The sequence below is a fragment of the Lepus europaeus genome, unplaced genomic scaffold (assembly GCF_033115175.1).
Source record: "Lepus europaeus isolate LE1 unplaced genomic scaffold, mLepTim1.pri SCAFFOLD_104, whole genome shotgun sequence".
Taxonomy (NCBI): domain Eukaryota; kingdom Metazoa; phylum Chordata; class Mammalia; order Lagomorpha; family Leporidae; genus Lepus; species Lepus europaeus.
The window spans coordinates 200,219-209,950 of NW_026909022.1; positions in this window are offsets into that span (position 1 = coordinate 200,219).

A 9,732-nucleotide genomic window follows, 5' to 3' on the forward strand; every position below is an offset into this window, starting at 1 on the left:
GGGTTCTGAGTTGGCAGCCCCCATTCCCGAAGCATCCACGGGCAGTTCCCCGAAGGGCTGACACCGGCTGCGCCTCAGCAGCCAGACAACCTCCCTCCCTCTGGTCGGGCACTGCAAGCCACACAGCCACTTGTGTCCCCTGTGTCCCTGGAGGCCGCAGCGCGTTTTGGGTTTTGGCGCGGACGGGCCCCTCTCGGCTTCCGTAGTCCATTTGCCCCGGAGCCTGCCAGACCCCTTGCCCCAGGGGCGGGCCCTGCTGAGTCCCTCAGTGCCTCCTGAGTTCCTGCCACCACCCTTGGGCCGGGATGTGGTGCCACCTTGTGCGTAGAAGCCCTGCACACAGGCAAGAAGCCCCCCAGGCCCGCGGGCGCGCCCGACCCTGGAGCCCCCTGGCTGGCTGCAGCCACAGGGAATGGGGGTTCTGAGTTGGCAGCCCCCATTCCCGAAGCATCCACGGGCAGTTCCCCGAAGGGCTGACACCGGCTGCGCCTCAGCAGCCGGACAACCTCCCTCCCTCTGGTCGGGCACTGCAAGCCACACAGCCACTTGTGTCCCCTGTGTCCCTGGAGGCCGCAGCGCGTTTTGGGTTTTGGCGCGGACGGGCCGCTCTCGGTTTCCGTAGTCCATTTGCACCCGGAGCCTGCCAGACCCCTGGCCCCATGGGCGGGCCCTGCTGAGTCCCCAAGCGCCTCCTGGGTTCCTACCACCACCCTTGGGCTGGGATGAGGTGCCACCTTGTGCGTAGAAGCCCTGCACACAGGCAAGAAGCTGCACACACCCACTCCTGAAGCCCACTGGGGCAGTCCAAGGGCGAGGAGCTCGGAGCTCGGTCAGGGCTGTCCCAGCAGAACTTTTTGAGGGTGGACGGACACGCCCGCGGGCAATCAGGTGTTGCGGGCAGGCCCCGGGGGCAGGCCCTGCTGAGTCCCCGAGCGCCACCTGGGTTCCTGCCACCACCCTAAGCCGGGATGAGGTGCCCCCTTGTGCGTAGAAGCCCTGCACACAGGCAAGAAGCCCCCCAGGCCCGCGGCGCACCCGACCCTGGAGCCCCCTGGCCGGATGCAGCCACAGGGAACGGGGGTTCTGAGTTGGCAGGCCCCATTCCCGAAGCATCCACGGGCACTTCCCGAAGGGCTGACACCTGCTGCGCCTCAGCAGCCAGCCAACCTCCCTCCCTCTGTTCGGGCACTGCAAGCCACATAGCCACTTGTGTCCCCTGTGTCCCTCCCTGGAGCCCGCAGCGCGTTTTGGGTTTTGGCGCGGAAGGGCCCCTCTCGGCTTCCGTAGTCCATTTGCCCCCGGAGCCTGCCAGACCCCTGGCTCTAGGAGGCTGCCCAGGGGCGCTGCCAACAGCCCCCAAGTGCTGGCTAGCCGCCTCGGCCGGCCACGGGGGGAGCACACACACCTGCGGGTGTCCCCGGGCCGCACACACGAACTGCCCAGCGCTTCCCGGCGTTGCAAATACGCCCCCTGGGAAGCCCCGCCCGCCCTAGGGTCTTGTTGGGTGGGGCCGATGCATGGTGGTTGACTGGGGAGGGCTGCTGCTGGCACACACCCACTCCTGAAGCCCACTGGGGCGGTCCAAGGGCGATGAGCTCGGAGCTCAGTCAGGGCTGTCCCAGCAGAACTTTTTGAGGGTGGACGGACACGCCCGCGGGCAATCAGGTGGTGCAGGCAGGCCCCGGGGGCAGGCCCTGCTGAGTCCCCGAGCGCCACCTGGGTTCCTGCCACCACCCTTGGGCCGGGATGAGGTGCCACCTTGTGCGTAGAAGCCCTGCACACAGGCAAGAAGCCCCCCAGGCCCGCGGCGCACCCGACCCTGGAGCCCCCTGGCCGGCTGCAGCCACAGGGAACGGGGGTTCTGAGTTGGCAGGCCCCATTCCCGAAGCATCCACGGGCACTTCCCGAAGGGCTGACACCTGCTGCGCCTCAGCAGCCAGACAACCTCCCTCCCTCTGGTCGGGCACTGCAAGCCACACAGCCACTTGTGTCCCCTGTGTCCCTCCCTGGAGGCCGCAGCGCGTTTTGGGTTTTGGCGCGGACGGGCCCCTCTCGGCTTCCGTAGTCCATTTGCCCCCGGAGCCTGCCAGACCCCTGGCTCTAGGAGGCTGCCCAGGGGCGCTGCCAACAGCCCCCAGGTGCTGGCTAGCCGCAGCAGCCGGCCAAGGGGGAGCACACACTCCTGCAGGTGTCCCCAGGCCGCGCACACACGGACGGCCCTGCGCTTCCTGGCGTTGCAAATAGGCCCCCTGGGAAGCCCCGCCCGCCCTAGGGGCTTGTAGGGCAGGGCCTACACAAGGTGGGTGAGTGGGGAGGGCTGCTGCTGGCACACACCCACTCCTGAAGCCCACTGGGGCAGTCCAAGGGCGAGGAGCTCGGAGCTCGGTCAGGGCTGTCCCAGCAGAACTTTTTGAGGGTGGACGGACACGCCCGCGGGCAATCAGGTGTTGCGGGCAGGCCCCGGGGGCAGGCCCTGCTGAGTCCCCGAGCGCCACCTGGGTTCCTGCCACCACCCTTGGGCCGGGATGAGGTGCCACCTTGTGCGTAGAAGCCCTGCACACAGGCAAGAAGCTCCCCAGGCCCGCGGCGCACCCGACCCTGGAGCCCCCTGGCCGGATGCAGCCACAGTGAACGGGGGTTCTGAGTTGGCAGCCCCATTCCCGAAGCATCCACGGGCACTTCCCGAAGGGCTGACACCTGCTGCGCCTCAGCAGCCAGCCAACCTCCCTCCCTCTGTTCGGGCACTGCAAGCCACACAGCCACTTGTGTCCCCTGTGTCCCTCCCTGGAGGCCGCAGCGCGTTTTGGGTTTTGGCGCGGACGGGCCCCTCTCGGCTTCCGTAGTCCATTTGCCCCCGGAGCCTGCCAGACCCCTGGCTCTAGGAGGCTGCCCAGGGGTGCTGCCAACAGCCCCCAGGTGCTGGCTAGCCGCAGCAGCCGGCCAAGGGGGAGCACACACACCTGCAGGTGTCCCCAGGCCGCGCACACACGGACTGCCCCGCGCTTCCCGGCCTTGCAAATAGGCCCCCTGGGAAGCCCCGCCCGCCCTAGCGGCTTGTAGGGCAGGGCCTACACAAGGTGGGTGAGTGGGGAGGGCTGCTGCTGGCACACACCCACTCCTGAAGCCCACTGGGGCAGTCCAAGGGCGAGGAGCTCGGAGCTCGGTCAGGGCTGTCACAGCAGAACTTTTTGAGGGTGGACGGACACGCCCGCGGGCAATCAGGTGTTGCGGGCAGGCCCCGGGGGCAGGCCCTGCTGAGTCCCCGAGCGCCACCTGGGTTCCTGCCACCACCCTTGGGCCGGGATGAGGTGCCACCTTGTGCGTAGAAGCCCTGCACACAGGCAAGAAGCCCCCCAGGCCCGCGGCGCACCCAACCCTGGAGCCCCCTGGCCGGATGCAGCCACAGGGAACGGGGGTTCTGAGTTGGCAGGCCCCATTCCCGAAGCATCCACGGGCACTTCCCGAAGGGCTGACACCTGCTGCGCCTCAGCAGCCAGCCAACCTCCCTCCATCTGGTCGGGCACTGCACGCCACACAGCCACTTGTGTACCCTGTGTCCCTCCCTGGAGGCCGCAGTGTGTTTTGGGTTTTGGCGCGGACGGGCCCCTCTCGGCTTCCGTAGTCCATTTGCCCCCGGAGCCTGCCAGACCCCTGGCTCTAGGAGGCTGCCCAGGGGCGCTGCCAACAGCCCCCAGGTGCTGGCTAGCCGCAGCAGCCGGCCAAGGGGGAGCACACACTCCTGCAGGTGTCCCCAGGCCGCGCACACACGGACTGCCCTGCGCTTCCTGGCGTTGCAAATAGGCCCCCTGGGAAGCCCCGCCCGCCCTAGGGGCTTGTCGGGCAGGGCCGACGCAAGGTGGGTGAGTGGGGAGGGCTGCTGCTGGCACACACCCACTCCTGAAGCCCACTGGGGCAGTCCAAGGGCGAGGAGCTCGGAGCTCGGTCAGGGCTGTCCCAGCAGAACTTTTTGAGGGTGGACGGACACGCCCGCGGGCAATCAGGTGTTGCGGGCAGGCCCCGGGGGCAGACCCTGCTGAGTCCCCGAGCGCCACCTGGGTTCCTGCCACCACCCTTGGGCCGGGATGAGGTGCCACCTTGTGCGTAGAAGCCCTGCACACAGGCAAGAAGCCCCCCAGGCCTGCGGCGCACCCGACCCTGGAGCCCCCTGGCCGGATGCAGCCACAGTGAACGGGGGTTCTGAGTTGGCAGCCCCATTCCCGAAGCATCCACGGGCACTTCCCGAAGGGCTGACACCTGCTGCGCCTCAGCAGCCAGCCAACCTCCCTCCCTCTGGTCGGGCACTGCAAGCCACACAGCCACTTGTGTCCCCTGTGTCCCTCCCTGGAGGCCGCAGCACGTTTTGGGTTTTGGCGCGGACGGGCCCCTCTCGGCTTCCGTAGTCCATTGCCCCGGAGCCTGCCAGACCCCTGGCTCTGGGAGGCTGCCCAGGGGCGCTGCCAACAGCCCCCAGGTGCTGGCTAGCCGCCTCGGCCGGCCACGGGGGGAGCACACACACCTGCGGGTGTCCCCGGGCCACACACACGAACTGCCCCGCGCTTCCCGGCGTTGCAAATAGGCCCCCTGGGAAGCCCCGCCCGCCCTAGGGGCTTGTCGGGTGGGGCCGACGCACGGTGGTTGACTGGGGAGGGCTGCTGCTGGCACACACCCACTCCTGAAGCCCACTGGGGCGGTCCAAGGGCGAGGAGCTCGGAGCTCGGTCAGGGCTGTCCCAGCAGAACTTTTTGAGGGTGGACGGACACGCCCGCGGGCAATCAGGTGTTGCGGGCAGGCCCCGGGGGCAGGCCCTGCTGAGTCCCCGAGCGCCACCTGGGTTCCTGCCACCACCCTTGGGCCGGGATGAGGTGCCACCTTGTGCGTAGAAGCCCTGCACACAGGCAAGAAGCCCCCCAGGCCCGCGGCGCACCCGACCCTGGAGCCCCCTGGCCGGCTGCAGCCACAGGGAACGGGGGTTCTTTGTTGGAGGCCCCATTCCCGAAGCATCCACGGGCACTTCCCGAAGGGCTGACACCGGCTGCGCCTCAGCAGCCAGCCAACCTCCCTCCCTCTGGTCGGGCACTGCAAGCCACACAGCCACTTGTGTCCCCTGTGTCCCTCCCTGGAGGCCGCAGCGCGTTTTGGGTTTTGGAGCCGGCGGTCCCCCTCAGCTTCCATCTTCTACTGCTATCCTAGGCTATAGCTGAGAGCTGGATTGGTAGAGGAACATCCAGGAGTAGAATTAGTGCCCATATGGGATACCGGCGCTTCAGGCCAGGGCCTTAACCTGCTGTACCACGGCGCCAGCTCTTCGATTCTTCTGTAAGTTTCCACTAGAACCATGTAAAACATATTGAAGCTATGACAATAACAAAAATTGAAACCAATGTGCATTCAGCTCAGATGGCTTTAAATCTTGCAGCCATGCTCAATTTGTCCTGATTCTGAATTATATTTCTTTATGCTTTTCCAACCTAACTAAATCTTATAAACATCTTAAAATACAATGTAGGCCGGAACCGCAGCTCACTAGGGTAATCCTCTGCCTGCGGTGCTGGTACCCTGGGTTCTAGTCCCAGTTGGGGTGCCAGATTCTGTCCCGCTTGCTCCTCTTTCAGTCCAGCTCTCTGCTGTGGCCTGGGAAGGCAGTGGAGGATGGCCCAAGTCCTTGGGCCCCGCACATGTATGGGAGACCAGCAGGAAGTATCTGGCTCCTGGTTTCGGATTGGCACAGCGTGCCAGCCGTAGCGACCATTTGGGGGGTAAACCAATGGAAGAAAAACCTTTCTCTCTCTCTCTGCCTGTTTCTAACTCTGCCTGTCAAAAAGAAATACAATGTGAAAGAAGCTGAGGAATAAACAACTTACTGGCAACATATTCTTTTTTGTTAGTCTTGGGTACATGAAGATTTCTCCAGGATCTTATCTGCAAGAGAAATTATTCAGAGAGAGTGGTGAGACAAATAGTCTAGATTCTCCCTAGATTCCATTGTGCTAGCAAGATCATGAAGGAAAGGCATAGAGACAAATGGGCATATTAGCTGGGCAACAGAAATAAAGTACCCGCCCTATGGGGGAATATAGGCTTTACACATGGGAAGAGCAGCAAGGCCCTGAAAGAGCACACACAACTCTACCAATCCCTCAGGTTAAACAGAAACTATTGTTAGGCTAATTAAAATATTCATTTGTTACCAATTCTGTAAAAAAAAAATAATCAGTGCCAGGGCCATCACTGTGGGGTAGTGAGTAAAGCTTCCTGCTGCAGTGTGGGCATCTCACATGGACACCAAATTGAGTCCTACCTGCTCCACTTCTGATCTAGCTCTCTGCTATGGACTGGGAAAGCAGTGGATGAAAACCCAAGTCCTGGGACCAGCACTGTGGCACACTGGGTTAATCTTCCACCTGCAGGACTGGCATCCCACATGGGCACTGGTTCTAGTCCCAGTTGCTTCTCTTCCAGTACAGCTCTCTGCTGTGGCCCGGGAGGGCAGTGGAGAATGGCCCCGGTGCTTGGGCTCCTGCACCCATGTGGGAGACCAGAAAGGGTCACCTGGCTCCTGTCTTCAGGTTGGCGCAGCTCCAGCTATGGTGGCCATTTGCAGGGTGAACCAATGGAAGGAAGACCTTTCTCTTTGTCTCTCTCTCTCACGGTCTATAACCCTTCTGTGGTGACTGTTCCTCACCACTGCCGGAGAATTAGGCAGGCTGCCCACGGCTTGCCTTAACCGAGGAGGGGAAAGTGCGCCACCTGCCACTCAGCCTTCCCCAAACCCAGGGGACAATCAGGCGCGGTGTGGAGCCCAGTCGAAGCAGGGTCTCACTTTATTGTAAAAGAGAGGTTGTATAGGCAGGCGCCGTGGCTTACCAGGCTAATCCTCCACCTTGCGGCGCCAGCACACCAGCTTCTATTCCCGGTTGCCCCTCTTCCAGGCCAGCTCTCTGCTATGGCCCGGGAGGGCAGTGGAGGATGGCCCAAGTCCTTGGGCCCTGCACACACATGGGAGACCAGGAGAAGCACCTGGCTCCTGGCTTCAGATCAGAGAGATGTGCTGGCCGCAGTGGCCACTGGAGGGTGAACCAACGGCAAAAAAGGAAGACCTTTCTCTCTGTCTCTCTCTCTCTCTCTCTCACTACCCACTCTGCCTGTCAAAAAAAAGAGAGGTGGTGTATATAGCTGAGGTACAGGTTGGATGGTACAGAGTGGATGAGGGCATGTGGGCAAGGGGTGGGGTGTTGTGATGCAAAAGGGCCTTAGCAACTCCTATTGTACCACCTTAATGATCCTTAGGGAGAAGCACCCTGGGGCTGGGGTGTTTGCTACCAGGGAATTGAAACTTAAAGACAGGTTTTCAAATTTGAGGCAGGCTCAGGAAGTTCCTCTAGGCCTTTCCGATTCAGCTTCCCCCACACCCTACCTGTCAAATGAGGGGAGGGGAGGGGAGGGGAGGGAAGAGGAGGAGAGGGGAGAGAAGACCCAAGTCCTTGGGTCCCTTGCACCAACATGGGAGATTTGGAAAAAATCTCCAGGCTCCTGGCTTCAGATTGGCCCAGCCTCAGCCAATGAGGCCATTTGGGGAGTGATCAGCAGATGTAAAACCATCTCTCTTTCTGCCTCTGCCTCTCTGTAACAGCCTTTGAAATAAATAAATAAATAAATCATAAAAAAAGTCACTGCCTAAATAATTTATACTATTCATCAGGATTGTCCAATTAATTAGCAGTACACCAAAAAGAAACCTGTTTTCATTAGTATCTATATTACACAGAAAATTACTCAGGCAATACTAACTGTTTTCCTTGCAGCATCTCTCGTTTTTATGTATCTAAAATTCCATTAAAGTATACAGCTCAAAGTTAGTTTTTGGCCACAATTATATGTATAGGAAAAATCGACATAATATATCTATTACAGCTTTCTTTAACTGTTCAATGACACTCCTCTCTGTATACAAACCTTGATAGAATTCTTCTCCACAGGGACCCCTGACATTTTCCAGTTCACTTTTGTTCTAGCCCATGAGACAACAGTCAATATGATACCAACATAATTTGAAAAGTATTTTGCCTTTGGGAGTTTGCCTTCTTGTACAGTAATCATGTGGAGCAGCCTGAGACTTGCCTGTTGGACACATGGGGCCTAGGTCACAGGCTGCACAAACCAGACATTGGAAGCGTAGGCATCATGATACACTAGGTTAAGCTACTTCTCTGGACATACCACATTTATATCAGAGTGCTTGGTGTGTCTCCTGGCTATTTCAGACCTCCAAACCAACTTACTTCAAGTATTTTTTTAAGTTATTTTTTAAAGTTTTAGTTATTTATTTAAAATGCATAGTTACAGAGACACAGAGACAGAGAGAGAGGTCTTCCATTTGCTGGTTCACTCCCCAGGTGGCTGCAATGGCTAGAGCTACACTGATCCAAAACCAGGAGCCAGGGGCTTCTTCCAGGTCTCCCTCCCACACAGGCACAAGGGCCCAAGGCCATGGGCCATCTTCTACTTTCTCAGGCCATAACAGAGAGCTGGATTGGAAGCGGGCAGCCAGAACTCAATCTGATGCCCATATGGATTGCTGGCAATGCAGGTGGTGACTTTACTCATGACACCAACAGCACCGGCACCACAAGTGTTCTTTTGAGTCAACAGGTCATGGTGCAAAAACTTGGATTTTTGCCATCTGCATGGAAACCCACATGGAGTCCCTGCATCCTGGCTTTCATAGATAGCACCCTGGCTGTTGTGGGCTTTTGCAGAGTGATCAGGCAGCCTTGGTTGGCAGTGTTCATATTTTTAAATATTTCACTTTTCTAGATTTTTGAGTCCATATTCTGAGTCCTATTGCTTCTTTATTACCAAGAATTCCAAGACCTAACTCAGCATGGGTGCTATGGATAGCATGATGTGAGAGTTAAGATGAGGTGAGAGAACTCCCAGCATTGTATCTAGTTAGCATACCTTAGAAATAGTGGCAGTCTGTAGAAGTTACAAATCTACCTACCAGAGTGGTGGGACATTTAGGGGATTTTAATGATTTCCCAAAATTTATTACAAGGAAAAATGGTAACATGGTTAAGGGCTTGCTTCCCATGATTCCTAACCATCTTCATCTTCCTGCACTACACACCCTCACCCATCACTCCCATCCATCCATGATCCATACCCACCCTGCCATGGCTTGCCTGGGCCACAGCTGGGTGCCCAGCCATGGCTGTGGGAGGGAGCTCCAATAGGAGAATAGCAGCTGTCCTAGGCACCTGATCACAGCTGGGGGAGGGACATGGATAGCAGAGCACCACCACTCCAGTGGGCCCGGTGGGTGCTTGCCTGTGCTAAGGGTGGAGACTAAGCCCCGACCTCCCTGTCCCCAGTTTTGGGCTTGCCAGAGTACACCTGTGAAATGCATGTCAGTAGAGAATTGTGGTTACCAACGAGTGAGGGGAGAAATGGTGGGGTAAGGACAAAGGAGATACATTGGTCATGGGGCACAAAGTTTCCAGTAGACAGGAGAAATGAGTCTACAGCTGTACTGCAAAGCATGGAAACTACAATGCTGTATTTCATATTTCAGCTTGTTAAGAGAGGCTTTTGAAAGTACTCACCATACAGTATAGGAGGTGATGAATGAGTTATTCTGATTAGACAATTCCAGAATTAACACTCATCAAATGATTGCGTTGTATCCCACAGGTATCTATAGCTATTTCTCAGTTGAATAGTTTAAAAAGGCAA